Here is a 14,987-nt window from a genome sequence, read left to right as displayed (position 1 = left end):
GTAGAAAAGTTTATTTCTTGAACTACTAAAATCTATTTCTGGGCTAGGGGAGTGGCTCAGGTGGTAGAGCGCCTGCCTCGAAAGTGTGAGGCTCTGAGTTCAAACCCCAGTACCACACACACACACACATACAAAAAACCCCTTAAAAATATGAAATTAGCTGGATGTAGGTGGCCCACACCTATAATCTGAAATCTAAACCCTTGGGAGGCTGAGGCAGAAGCAAGAAGAGTTCCTGGCTATCCTGGGCTACATATAGAGACTCTAAGATCTATTTCCCTATCTTAATAGTTGGGCTCTATGCTGCTCCTGCTAAATTGTTATCTCAAAAGTATATAATTTGGGTGATTTTAATATAATTTTGAGAATAAAGTCACTTCAAGTTTCTCTTACTCAAAAATGTATTCAACTTAGTTTGAGTCTAATAAGTCACTGTAACACTAACTTCTGGTGAGTGATGTAAACTGGGTTGGGCAGAGCCCTCCTTTTACATTTTAGCCTTCCTCTCCTTACTCCAGGACAGGAGCAGCCCTGATAGAGGAACAGAAAATGAACATCCACATCTTTATTTCTGCCCCTCTTTCCCTAAGTCTAGGCAATGTGCAACACCATTGTCAGACTTCCTAGAACACAGACTCTCTCTTTAGGAAAAGTCAGTTCAACACAACCAGTACTTAATTACCTACTTGTTCTGTGGCAAGCATGGTCTAAGCACAGAGATGGCATGGTGCTGCTGACCATGGGCTAATTCTTCCTGGTCAGCAATACAGTTGGCAGTCATTTCAGTGCCTTCTGTCTATGTGCTATAGCAATATGGGGCTAAGGAGTACATGGACCCTGTCTTCAGAGAACTTACAGTCTAGTAGGAGAGGCATGATATATATACATTAATTAATAATTGAAGATAATATTGTGCAACTGTCCCCTTGCACAAGCATGACTTGTGGGGTAAAATTAGGAAGCAACTTGATTTTTGCCCCCCTCCCCCTTGGGGAGTTACTGGGAATTGAACTCTGGGCCTTGCACTTGCTAGGCAGATGCTCTACCTCTTAAGCCATGACCCCAGCCCAGCAACTTGATTTTGTAAAAACAGCATATATTGGTTGTATAGTGGATTTCATTGTGGTATTTCTATATATGCTTACATTGTACCTTGATTATGTTCACTCTCCCTCATCTCCCTCCCCACTACTTAAAATGATTTTGACAGGTTTCAATGTCCTATCTTCAAATGAGTATATAAAGTACATTGACTATATTCACTATCCTTTACCCTCTCCATTTTCCCTCCCCCTCCCAGTGGTACCTTCCCCCTAATAGGACCTGTTTTATGTTTCTGTCCTTCATTATTAAGTGTATATTCATTGTTTAGGGGGGTTTCATCATGCTGTTTTACCAGTGAATATATTGTACTTTAATCAGTTAACCCTCTCTATTACTCTTCCTTATCCTCTTTCTCCTTCTTTCTATTATTTAACAGTTTCAGTGCTTTTGCTATGTCTTCTTCCTACATAGATAAAATGCATTTCAATCTCTCTATCATTCTCTATCATTCACTCTCTACCATTCTTTTCCTCTCCCTCTTTCCCCAGTCCCCTCAGTCTCACTATTAAAACATATTCTATCTACCTATCTATCTATCTGTTTATCTTCTACCTATGATCATGTTTGTATTTGTGTATACATTTATCTCTTGGATCTGTCTTCCACATATGAGAGAAAACATGTGGCCTTTGTCTTTCTGAACCTTGCTTACTTTGGTAAAGTGATGATCTCCAGTTCCATCCATTTACCTTCAAATGACATTTTGTTCTTCTTTATGGGTGAGTAATGTTCCATTGTGAGTGTGTATACATCTCACATTTTATTAATCCATTCATCAGTTGTAGGGCATCTGGACTATTTCTATAGCTTGGCTATGGTGAATAATGCTGCAAAAAACATGGGTAGGCAAGTGTCTTTATTGTATCCTGATTTACATTCCTTCAGATGTATACCCAGAAATGGTATCCTTGGATGTGCAAAAATAAGTATAACATAAATTTATAGTTTTAGTTTTTTTTTTTATAGTACTAGAGTTTGAACTCAGGACATCTTGCTTGCTAAACAGACACACTATGTTTGAGACCAGTTTTAACTAGTTTATACAATTCAACACATTAAGTCACTCATGAACACATCTGTCTTCAGAGCTTTTTAATCTTCCCCAACTGAAATGCCATACCCATTAAACAAAAACTTCCCATTCCCCACTCCCTCAGCCCCTGGTAGTCTATGTTTATATGTGTATGTACATGTGTGTGTGTGTTATCGGGGATTGCACCCAGGGCCTAAAGCATGGTAGGCACTTGCCTACCAAACTGTATCTGCAGCCCGTTTTTCTTTCTGTCTGTATGAATCTGATCATTCTAAGTACCTCAAATAAGTAGAATCATACAGCATTCATTCTCTTGTCCATGTTTTACATGTGTTAGAATTTCAATCCTTTTTAAGGCTGAATAATATCTTGTTGTACATATATGCTACATTTTGTTTATCTAATCATCTGTCAGTGAACATTTGGGTTGTTTCCACCTTTTAGCTATTGTTAAAAATGCCACTAGGTATATTGTTTCAGTTTTGGCTTTCAGTTTTCTTGCATCTATACTAAAGTAGAATTTACTTGTGGTGAACAATATAAAAGGTACAAAAGATCATACAGTGGCCCTTGAGTCTATGCCTCTCAGTTCCTCTCCCAGGAAGTGTCACTGGAACCAGTTTCTATGACTTCTTCCTGGAGTGACCACATACATATAAGCACCTACATTCACAAATGGTGGCAAGCCATAAGCACTCTTCTACACCTTGATTTTTTTCCCCATTTCTAAATGATTATTCCATAGTACTGTTGTCATTCTATTTAAAAACTTCATGATTTTCCAAATTACAGACAAACCTTTTTTTAAAAAACATCAACTCCCTGTTGATGGACATTCAGGTTGTTTCCAATGTTTTGCTGCTATGAACAATGCTGTAATAACAGTCAACCAGGCCCTGGTTGAAATTCTTTTCATGTATTAAATCATTTAATTCCATGGCTACTTTCTGACACAAGTACAAGGAGGTGAATGACTGTCCCAAACCACATATCTGTCTTTGTCCACAGGTGGGTGCAAATCTGTGAGAAAACTTTCTAGACAGAATTGCTGCTATCAAAAGGTATGTGCATTTGAAATTATGAAAATTGCCAAAGTGCCCATGTACAGTTACAGTGGCAAGTGTATGTATGAGGGTCTGTTGCCCACAACTGTGTCCTGAAACTTTTTGATTTGCAAATGTGAAAGGTGAACAATGGCATTTCATCATAGCTCTTATTTGCTTTTTCTTTAAATAAGTGAGGTTCAGCCTCTTTTCAAATGTTTAAGGGCTATTTGTTTTACTAATGGACTTTTAAAAATTTGACAAAGTGATTCCACGGTTGGTCTAGCAGAATCTATGGACAGGTAGCTTGGTTTCCTTTAAGTTTTAGGGTTTTTTGTTAGTTTGTTTGTGCTTCTTGGTATTGGAGATTGAACCCAAGGCCTCCATTTCTCTCATCTTCTCTCATTATTGTAACCAGGGCCATGCTGTCACTCTGAGCTGCTACATTTCTGGAATATTAAATTCTAACATTCTACTCTGCTCTACCACTGTTCTCTCAACCCCACCCAGCACATGACCATCCTTACCACAATTCCTCTCATGTCATACTACCTGCTCCTTACCTATCTTCTCTTCCCATCCAGCTGAGGTCCTCCCCCTCCAGAGAGTCCACTTCCTGGCCCCATTGACCTCTAGCCACACCTGCCCAGGAAACCTAATGTTCTCTGTCATGATACCTAGCTCACAGTCAGCTCACTCATGAGATCACTATCATTTAAAAAATTTTAAGCTGAGCAACCACATAATTTATTGCCTAAACTGGAAATCTTTCGAGAATGAAAAGGATCACTACTAATAAATAACAAAGCCAAAACAATGGGGACAGATAGTGACTGTCCAAGGCAAATGAGGATGTAAGTTCACCCCAGTTTTAAGGACCAATCACATTTAATTTCAGGCTGAGATAAATTACATGTGCTCAGCCCAACCAATAATTAAGTTGCTGCCTTTGTCTATTGCCCATGTTTCTCTTCTAAATTGATTTTTCAAGACATACATTTCCTCAGCACTATCTTTAAAAAAAAATCTATCCTTTAGAATACCAGTGTCAGATCCTAAACTCAATTGTACAGAAACATTAGTTTATTTCTGAAACTCTCCTTCGTCTCTATTTTGAGCTCCCATTAAAAAAAATTCCTGACACTTAATCCAGTTGATTTTGAGTTTCCTCTGCAGTTTCCACTTTGAGGTGAGGATAGGATAGAGTGCAGAGTTCCAGACCCTTAGGGACCTACAAAGGTCCCTACTCGTGGTACCCTCTGTTCCTGTCCCATCTGGTTGTTTTTCAGATCTGTCTGTCTCCACCTCTTCATGCTGCCTGAGTGAGTTTTCCTGGGGCCCTTTTGACCTGGACCGAGCAGTCATTCTCTTTCTCCCTGAGAAGCAAAGCACAGGTCCTGTCTGCCCTCAGATCCACACATCAGTAGGGATAAGATCTTCTCTTTGGGCTCAAGAGAATCAGGGAGCAAGATCAGGACCTTGGTCTCCAGGACCCACCAGTACTTGATGCTTCTCAACCTCCCTCCAGTTCTTCTCCTTGCCCTGGGAAACCCTTCTTGGATGAAGGGTAGGGATTGGTGTTGATCTTTCTCATGACCATTTCCTCTCATATGTTAGCCTAGGTCTAGACCAGGTGTCTATCCTATTTTCCCAAGGGAAGAGGCTCCTTTAACAATTATTATTAGTATTTTGGTAGTACTGGGGTTTGAACTCAGGGCTTGGCACTTGTTAAACAAGCACTCTACTGCTTGAGCCACACCTCCAGTCCTTTTTGCTGGTTATTTTTGGAGATAGTATCTTGCTTTTAGCCCAGGTGGGCCTGGACCATGGCCCTCTTATTTTTATGCTTCATGTCATTTTTTCTTCCATTAAGATAGGCTTTCACCAACTTTTCTTGCCTGGGCTGGCCAGGAACCACAATCTTCCTATGTAACTGGAGATGACAGTTGCACCACCACAGGGCCCAGCTATTGGTTGAGATGGGGTCTGTGAACTTTTTGCCTGGGCTTGCCTCGAACCACTATCCTCCTGATCTCAACCTCCCCAATAGATAGAATTACAGGCGTGAGCCACCAGCAGCCTGGCTTACCTCTTATTTCTACATATCCTTTCCAAAGCAAAAGCACAGAATGGTCTGAGTATTTGAATGGGGAGAAGGAGGGAAGTAAAGGAAATGTCAGGCTGGGAGGGGCATTGGATAATATTTCAGAATCTTATTTTACAAGGCATATATAAATGGCTCCTATATTAATTATTATGGTTTTTATAATTTCTTAGATCATGTAGGGAAGTCTTCTTATCCCCATTCCCCAGGCCAGTTTATCCATTTGCTGGCTGTGTGAACTTGGGCAAATTGTTTTATCTTCTTTAAGCTTTAGTTTTTTCCTCTGTAATAAGAATAATAATAGTTCCTGTCAATTAAGTGCTTACATTTTATAAGCTCTGTTCTAAATATTTTGTGCATATTAACTCATTTAATCTAGGCTATAAACTTACAAGATAACTATTCCTATTTTTTTTTTAATGGCTAGAATCTCAGTGTTTATTTGTTCATAGAGAGCTTGTATAACATTTTTTGAGGGAGATTGGCATACTGGGGTTTGAACTCGGGGCCTCAAGCTTGCTAGGCAGGCACACTACCACTTGAGCCACTCTGCTAGCCCAACTATTCCCATTTTGCAGATAAGGAATCACAACTCAGTTTTCAGTAACTTGGTCAAAGTTATGTAATCTCCTGCTCTTAGCCACCTCTCTATCCTGTCTTTCATGAGTATTAATAATGACCTCATAGAGTTGCTCTGAGGATTAACTGAGATAAAAAATGGAAAACTGTCATACCAGAGTCTGCCATATTAGTAAAAGCCATGATTAGTAATTATTAGTAATAAGTCATGATTAGTCATGATTTTTTTTGGGTCATTTTCATCTAAAATGCCATTGGAATTGTATTCAAATTTCTGAGTATTTAGCACATTGTGCTATTTGGGTTTCCCATCCAGGAATGTGATACTTCATTACATGTTCCTTAGCAACATTTTATCATATAACCTCATGCAAAATTTCCATTTCTAGGCAAGTTTATTTGTTTGTTTCACATTCTTGTTCCTATTAAAATTGAAATCTTTCCCACCATAATATCTTTTAATCAGACAGTGTGGGGTCCCCAGATTCTGAATAATGATCCCCCTATGCCTCCAGAGAAGTGGTTTTCATGGCCCTTCATTTTGGCTGACAATATGAAGATCACATTCCCACAAGGTGACATATGCCTTGACAGGAAGTGAGGAGCAGCTTTCCACAGTGACTCAGCTTGGCTGAGGTGTAGAGTGTACAGAGTGTAGTCTCCTGGCTCAGGAAGTACAGCCTGGAAGAGGGGAGGGAAGGGGCCAGCCCTAGCTGCCTGCCTGCGCTGGTCTGTTTTGGGGCATGTCTCAGAGAGGAGTCCTCAGGTACCTGCAGTTCCTTTGTGGTCCAGGATTTCCAATCACATTGCCAAACAATGGCAGCTTTGCCAGGACCAAGCTTGCCACCTTGAAAGTCTGGCTTGCTCAAATAGAGGGGCTGTCAACCAGCACAATCTCATTTTTCCCTGTGGGAAATACACAATCCATGGAGTCCCTAACCAGCCTCCAGGGGGCAGCAGAGAGCAGGAGGAGGGAGGGAGAGGGAGAAAGAGAGGGAGAGGGCTGGACCCTGGTCCAGGGCCTGCAGGGGATATTGATTCCCAGAGAAACAATAAAGACCACTGTACTGCAAGCTGATAAAATACTTCTCACTTCCCTCCCCACCCTTCAGAACAGACATAGAGCCAGCTTCCTAGGAGTATAATAATTACAACAGTATTACTAGTTGACACTATAATGAATTCAGATACTGATCTAAGACTTCACATACATTGATTCAATCAGGTGAGAACCCTAAAGATACATGTGATTATGTGATGATTATTCTCATTTTTCCAGTTGAAGAAATTGCAGCAAAAATCCAAAAGACAAGAAGTAACTTACCCACAGTTCCACAGGTTGTGGAGCTGGGATTTGAACCCAACCATTTATGAACTAGGTTCTATTCTAGGTATTGGAGATATATTAGTGAACAAAACAGAATCTTTGCCATATTAGAGAAACAGATAATATTTGTAAACAAACACATAATGTGGTTTTGGATAGAAACATTAGATACACAAATAAAGCAGAGTTAATGATAGAGGGGCATTTTACATGAGCTATTCATGGTATGTATTCTTGGGGTAGATGGCATTTTGCCAGAGTTGAATATATGAAGGAAACAATAGATGCAGAGGTGCTGAAGTGAGAATAAACTTGGGTGTTAGAAGAATAGCAAGACATCCATGGTGAGTGATGGAGAGTGAGCCCAGGCCACAGGCCACAGCAGCAATTAGGAAGAAGAGAGAGCCATGAAAGAGTGCACCCACTCATAATATAACCTGGGTGTGGCCTCATAAGATTTCTCAACTTCTCCTTAAGATACCTCTTATCTTTCTGCCTTCCCAAGGAGTTCTCACACCACCACAGGATGTTTCCTGCTCTACCCTGGATTCAGTTCAAAAGTAGCTAAAGCTGACAAGAATCTGGGGCAGTCAGTAATTGTTCCACTTGCCAAAGCTTGGCACAAACAATCTGGAAGCTAAAAATTGCAAGTATTGCTCAGCTTGGGGGAAACTTCTCATAGATAAATGTTCTAGAAAAGGACCAAGGGCCTGGACCTGCAGGCCTCTTCTGGGTGGAGTTAGCCTTTGACTTCATGGACCTTTGATTTCAAGCTAGAGTCCTTATCAAACCTGCCTAAGCTTTGCTGGATGTTAAACCCAGGTGGGGGTCAGATGGCATCTCACCAGGAGATGGAAGGGAATTTGGCCCTGGCAAGCCCTGCCAGGACTCCAAGGGAAATGGAGGCAGGCAGGTCAAATGGTACAAATTCTTGAGAATCTTTGGTTTCTCCTCCTGGAGAGTAAAATCTCTGGAGTGCTCCTTTGCTTTGGTGAGAGCCTAGGATTGGAGGAGACTTAGTGATCTCATTCAGGATTTCTTGACTGTGGCACTATTGACAGGTGGGACCAGATAATTCTCTGTTGTGGGGGTTGTCCTGAGCCCTATGGGATGTTAGCAGCATCCTCTACCCACTGCAGGCCAGTTAAAACCTCCCTCCAGTAGGGATTCTTTCCAGGGTAACCAAAAATGTTTCTAGGCATTGTCACATGTCTTCAGGGGGGTTCCTCTGGCTGAGGACCACTGGGGCCTATCCTTTCCTTTACCTCAAGCCTCAGGTGAGGAAGGATCAAAAGCATCTCCAAACATTTACTCTTCTGCCAAAGTCAGCTGGTGAGCCAATGACAATGACATAGAAGGAAGCCAGAGGGCAGAAGAGGAGAGAAGTGGGGCGGACATCTTCTCTCAGCGTTTTTTGGCTCACAGAATTAAACCATGGGGAAAGACAGGGATGGAGTTGGATACTTGCATCATGGGACTATATCTCTCTCCCTCCCGAGTTCACCTCTCTACAACTCTTTTTTGCTTCCTGTCTCTCACTCTGTGTATTGGCTTTTTTGCTTTATTCTCTCTCATGAAGACTGGCTTTCTCCAGAAATGAAAGATAGTTTAGTGCAGGAGAAGAAGGTTAATAGATGGACTGAATTGGACAAGAGATTGGCAGGGCAGGAATAAGAGGTTATGTGTATCAGTGAGGGAAAAGAAAAAGGGATCTATCATTTGGTACAAACCAGAAAGGGAAGTAAATGAAGCCAGGAGAGGTTGGCATGTGAGGAGAAAAGGAAGATATTTGAAGATTAGAGGTCTTCATTGAGTTGTAAAGCAGGAAAGAATGGAACTAGAGATTAGGGAGTTGTTCACTAAGAGTTTCAACTCTGACCCAGCTCCATCAATATACATTTGTTCTGCTCCAGAGACAAGTCTATGTAGATTCATAGAGTCACAGGATATTAGACCTTGAAGGAAATTTAGCGATCATTGAGTCCACTCCACTCCATGCAGGCTGTTTTATTAATTCATCAGCACTGGACTTCTCTAATTGCTGTCTGTGTTTGCAACCAGATGAGAAATAAGATGCAGAGGCCAAGCTGCTACAACTTAAAAGAAGTTAGAGACTATTGCATAGAATGCACAATCAGGCCTCCTACTTCTCCCAGCATCAAACTTATCTACCTAGAAGTAGAACATTCTCCTATCTTGCAAGGCAAGAACTTGCTGCATGAGGATTACAGTGAAAATGAAAGGAGAGGAGAGCAGTGCAGGCCTTCTCTGAGGCATGCAGTTCCCAGGAGGAGGAAACCCTGAGAATCCAGGTCATGGCACAGGCCCATTGTATTCTCCAAGCACGTAAGCTACTCATCCCTCCTAGGGAGGATGACTGAGGGGGTAAAGTGAGTCTTATTTTTCTCAAGACTTTAAAGAGATAGAAGCTCATACTGTATAGATTAAGTAAAAGTGCTTGGAGGAGAGAGATCATTTGCCCTCTAACAAACAGCAAAAACTAAGTGCAAACTGCTATAAGGACACTGAGACCCTGAGAGGTGAAGTGATTTCACAAAGATCACACAGCTCTGGGGAAAGAGTAAGGTTCTCCAGATTGCTAATGGCAAGATTTTTATCATATCACACATTTACATATCACACAGCAGGTCAAGTTCATCCAGGGAAATCAACCTAATACTAACAAGAGTCTCCTGTCACTTATGAGGACTTCTAACTCCTTCCTCCAGCACCACCAAGTTGCCACATCTACAGTCTACACTTCACACCCCCATCTATACATCACCCTTCCACCTTCACCTCATATTGCCACATCCACCTCACATCTCCATCTATACCTTCACACCTCCATCTACATTTAACATTTCAATCCACATTTCACACTTCCACTTCAAACCTTCACCTCTACTTCACACTTCCATCTATACCTCATACCTCTACTTCACACCTCCATTTATACCTCACACCTTCGTTTATACCTCACACCTGCGTCTACACCTCACACTCACATCTATTTCTCACCACTTCCATCTACACATCCACTAATATCCTATTACTTTTACAGTCAACACCACCACCTCTGTTATTTCCTCCATCCTTACTCCCACCTCCCCATTGTCAGCAGGCACTCAGCAGGCACTCTCTGTGTAGAGAGGCAGTTAGAACAAGAAGCCTTCACTATCTACACGGCCACAGTTCAGAGAAGTCTCCAGGGTCTTTGAGATCTGAGTTTTCTTCAAGTTTTGGTGCCACTTGATGATCTTCCAAAAAGATCATCTTGAACATTTTATAAAGATTGAGATAATGATACCTAAACATAAGTACACATATTTGTACAAACTCACTGACCACAGTACTAACTGCCATAATTCCTCAGTCATGCCCCAATCTGACAGCTGCATGTTTATGTACCTGCAATGAGATAGAATCCATATTAGCATCTCAGCAGTCCTTAAAGCTCTTAACCACCTAAAAGTTGAAGATATTCAAAGGAGGGTCGGTGGAGTGGCTCAAGTGATAGAGCGCCTGCCTAGCAAGTGTGAAGCCCTGAGTTCAAACTCCAGTGTAACTAAAAAAACCCCCCAAAACAAAAAACAAAACCAAATGAACTATAGTTTTGAGCCAACTGGGGTCACCAGCATGCCCAGGACTTTGTAGGCTTCTGGAAATACCGCTGCCCTTCTCTGGGCCTCAGTTTTCCCCATAGAAAACGGGCAATCTTGGAGTATGGCTATATTACCTCCAAGTTCTCTCCCAGCTCTAACATCCTTCCAAGACAGAACCAAAACATGATCTGGGATAAAAACCATGCAGGGTACAAACCAGCATTTCAAAATCAAGACTGGGATATACCACTGCCATAAAAAGATCACGTTAAAAGCCAAGAAGAAATTTGGAATAAAGTTATCTGCCTGTGATTATAACTAGCTCTATTCAGATTGTGTTCTACTCTGATCTGTTGGCTAACCAGGCAGCCATCCCTGACCCTGCAGGAGTGTCCCTTCCCCCACCTTGGTCACATGGCTGGCCGCCACTGAGCCCCAGAAGTCAATCTCCAATGCCCCAAATACTGCTCAGCCTGGAAACCACAAAGAAACCTTCCTGCCACCCAACAGAAGCAGAGCAAGTGACTCTGGCCTTCCTGGGATTTGGATCCTGGTTTCCAGTGCTAAGAACGCAAAGGTAAGTTTGCAGCTTGAAGTTTCAGAGAGAGTAGGTAAAGCTGTGCAGAAAAAGAATAACATGCTCCGACTACAGAGGATTTGAGAGTGAGCTTCACCAACACTGAGTAGAATATTAGGAAAATGAGATAAATTTCCAAATGAGCACTCCATGTTTGCCTTTTCTTTAAAAATTATACTGTGTTTGTCAACCTGGTGCCTTGAGTTCACTGGTTTTGGGTATAAATCCTCACTCCAAATTCACAGAAGTGACAGGAGACTATTATACTGTCTGACACCGTGATGAATTATTTCTATCTTGTTCTCATCTGATGAAACTTAGAAATTTTCTTTTCTAAGCAAGTAAATTTCTGTTGTCTTTGCCAAATTTCTCAGACTTGCTAAAATATTTATGAAGTATGCAAAAAATCCTGGGATTTGCCTCTTTCCCAGAGACTATGGAGAAATAGATGATGACTTAATGTAGTAAATTGGGGTAGAAATAGAACAATGGCTAACCTCCTCCATTTTTGTTTCTAGGTTTTGGACATTGTACCTGGTGGTGTTACTACTAGTTGTTTATTTGCTTGCAATGCCACTTCTCTCCTGGAGCATAATGTATGCTTGCTCTGGGACCCTGAGGCAATGGACAAGTCACCATTTGGAAGGTGGCTTTTCCCTGATTTCTAGCTTAGCTTTTAAAGCCAAACATGATTCACATAATTCTTTTTGTTGTTGTTGTTACTGAGGTTTGAACTCAGGGCTTTGCACTTGCTAGGTAGGCACTCTACTGCTTGCGCTACACCTCCATTCCCTAGGTCATTCTTATATATTTGGTTCACAGAATAATCCCAGGTAAGCCCTTGTGGAAGTCCTTTTCTGAAAAACTTTGGGCTGGGAGAGGGGCTCACCAGACACCATGTTGGCTGGTCCAGAGTTCTTACATGTAAAGGTCATATGGCTTAAAAGACAGGGGAAGGGAAAGCTCCCAAAGGACTGACCAATGAATGTGATACAACCTTTTAACCAGTTAGTTTACTTTCAGAGACATGGATGTCTAATCTTGAGAATTCATTAGCATACTTTGCCCTTCTTCCCTAATATAAATATATTTTGTTTGTTTTCAGCATTTAGTGTATCTGGAACAAATAAGGAATTAGTGGTCCCTTGTGGATGGGGAGGGAGTGGGCACCTAACTAACAGATGATTTTGTTGTTAAAATGTGTTGTACATTATTAAGACTGGCTATATCACAACCTCCTTGCTGTATCAGATATGAAGGCCACTTGGGTAGGGAACCCTGAGTGTCTATCTGCCAAGGTGCAATTCTTCTTCTTAGTCTTCCAGGCTTAGGGTGTTGATTGTGTCAGAAAGGTTTTGGATTCTTAGGGATCCTAGATATGATTCCAGACTTGCGGTCAGGGCAGTGAAATGGAAGAGGGCCTTTGAATGACTCAAGACAGAGAAGATTTGGTCTGATCCCTCAGTGTAGAACCATGTTGAAGACTGTGATCTAAGATAGATGGGGGAATAATGGTGATCTCGTTGTGCAGTAGAGGCTGGTGTTAGGAAAAGCTTACTCTTACAGCTTTTCCATTTGCTGATACCAGGAGCCATTTACACAATTCCCTTGGCAATACATTGTAGTGGATAGTTTTTGCTGGTTAGTGTTCTTTGGATACAAGTAACTCAAATCAGCTAAAGCTAGCTGAAAAGAAGGGTTTATTGTGAAGATATTGTGGGGGGGTCTATGTACAGGAATTCAACTGGACCTCAGGAAGGGCCTGGAACCCAGAAGTGGAAAGTTGTAAGAAACTGATACCAGATCTGCTCTACGTCTCATATCTCTACTTCTCTCTTCCCTCATTCTGTTCCTTTCATTCTGCTTCTTTCCTTTCCTTTCCTTTCCTTTTATGTCCTTTTTTATTTTCTTTAGATCTAGATTACACATATTTAAATAACATGTGGTATGCATCTTTCTGAGTCTGGTTTATTTTTCTGAACATGATTTTTTTTTTTTTTGGTAGCACTTGGGTTTGAACTCAAGGCCTCACACTTGCTAGGCAGGTGCTCTTACCACTTGAGCCACTCTGCCAACCCTATGTTGCTGAACATGATGATCTCAAGTTCCATCCATTTCCCTGCAAATGACATAATTTCATTCTTCTTTACAAGTGAATAATACTCCACAGTGTATATGTACTACTTTTTCTTTACCATCTGTTGGTGGACACCTAGATGATTCCATAATTTGGCTATTAACATAGGTGTATAGGTATCTCTATTGTATGCTGACCTGCTTTCCTTCAAGTATGTGCTCAAGAGTGGTATAGCAGGATTATGTACTAGTTCTATTTTTAATTTTTGAGGAACCTCCATATTGATTTACAAAGTGGCTGGACTAATTTACATTCCCATCAACAGAGTATGATAGAGTTCCTTTTCCCCAACATCCTCACCAGCATTTTTTGTTTTTTGTTTTCTTGATGATAGCCAAGACTAAGATGAGATGAAATATCAAATGTAGGTTTGATTTGCATTTCCTTTATGGCTAAGGATATTGAATACTTCTTCATATGTTTATTAGCCATTTGTATTTCTTCTTTTGAAGATTGTGCAACTCATTTGCCATTTATTAATTAAATATTATTTAATTAATATTTTTATTTGACCTTTGGGTGTTTAATTTTTCTTACTTCTTCCTATATTCTGGATATAATCCCTTGTCACATAAATAACTGTCAAAGATTTTCTCCCATTCTGTCTCTACTCTGATAATTGTTTCCTTTGTTGTACAGAAGCTTTTTATTTGATGCAATCCCATTTGTCAATTCTTTTTGCTATTTCCTGAGTTATTGGAGTCATATTCAGAAAATTCTGAATATGATTCCTCTAGTAGTTTCAAAGTTTTAGTCTTACATTGAAGTCTTCGATCCATTTTGAATTGATTTTTGTACAGGGTGACAGATAGGGATCTAATTTGTCTTCTACATGTTATTTGAGCACCATTTGTTGGAAACACTGTCTTTTCTCCAACATATTTTTGGGTCCTTTTTTTTTTCTTTTGGGTGTAGTACTAGGGTTTGAACTCAGGGCTTTGTGCTTGCGAGGCAGGCACTCTACTACTTAAGCCATGCCCCCAGCCTTTTTTTTGGATCCTTTCTCAAGAATCTGATGGCTGTAGCTGTGTGAACTTGTTTCTAGGTCCTCTATTCTATTCCATTGATCTACCTGTCTATTTTTGTTTCAGTACAATGTTGTTTTGTTACTATGTTTTGGAAGTATAATTTGAAGTCAAGTATTATGAGATCTCCAGCATTGGGTTTTTTTTTTGCTTATGATTGCTTTAGCTTTTCAGGATCTTTTAAAACATGATTCACTTTGAATAAACAGATTTAACCATGAATTTTCAGGGATATAATTATCACATAAAATGGGAACATTTGTCATATTATTTGTCTTAAAATGTTTAAAATAAAAATAACATATAACCATAATTTAAAAATTTACACATGTAATTCCGTCCTGGCTTCTCCTGTACTCCATAGTTTTCCTTCCAAAGACAACCACTAGGAATTCTTTTAACTTTTTCTATACCCTTTTAATAATGATGATGATAATTTATCCCTCTCTGCAA

At 40.5% G+C, this 14,987-nt stretch overlaps 1 protein-coding gene across 1 annotated transcript in view; it reads left to right on the top strand.

Moving 5' to 3' along the window:
• The first annotated feature begins 3,086 nt into the window (after positions 1–3,086).
• Positions 3,087–14,987, top strand: part of Slc4a5 (solute carrier family 4 member 5) — a 135,393-nt gene continuing 123,492 nt past the window's right edge. The window contains exon 1 of the mRNA XM_074050025.1: positions 3,087–3,198. The gene's annotated coding sequence lies outside the window, so the exon portion shown is untranslated. The remainder of the gene's footprint in view (positions 3,199–14,987) is intronic.

The sequence above is a fragment of the Castor canadensis genome, chromosome 12 (genome assembly GCF_047511655.1).
Source record: "Castor canadensis chromosome 12, mCasCan1.hap1v2, whole genome shotgun sequence".
Lineage (NCBI taxonomy): Eukaryota > Metazoa > Chordata > Mammalia > Rodentia > Castoridae > Castor > Castor canadensis.
This window is presented reverse-complemented; position numbering and strand designations above follow the sequence as displayed.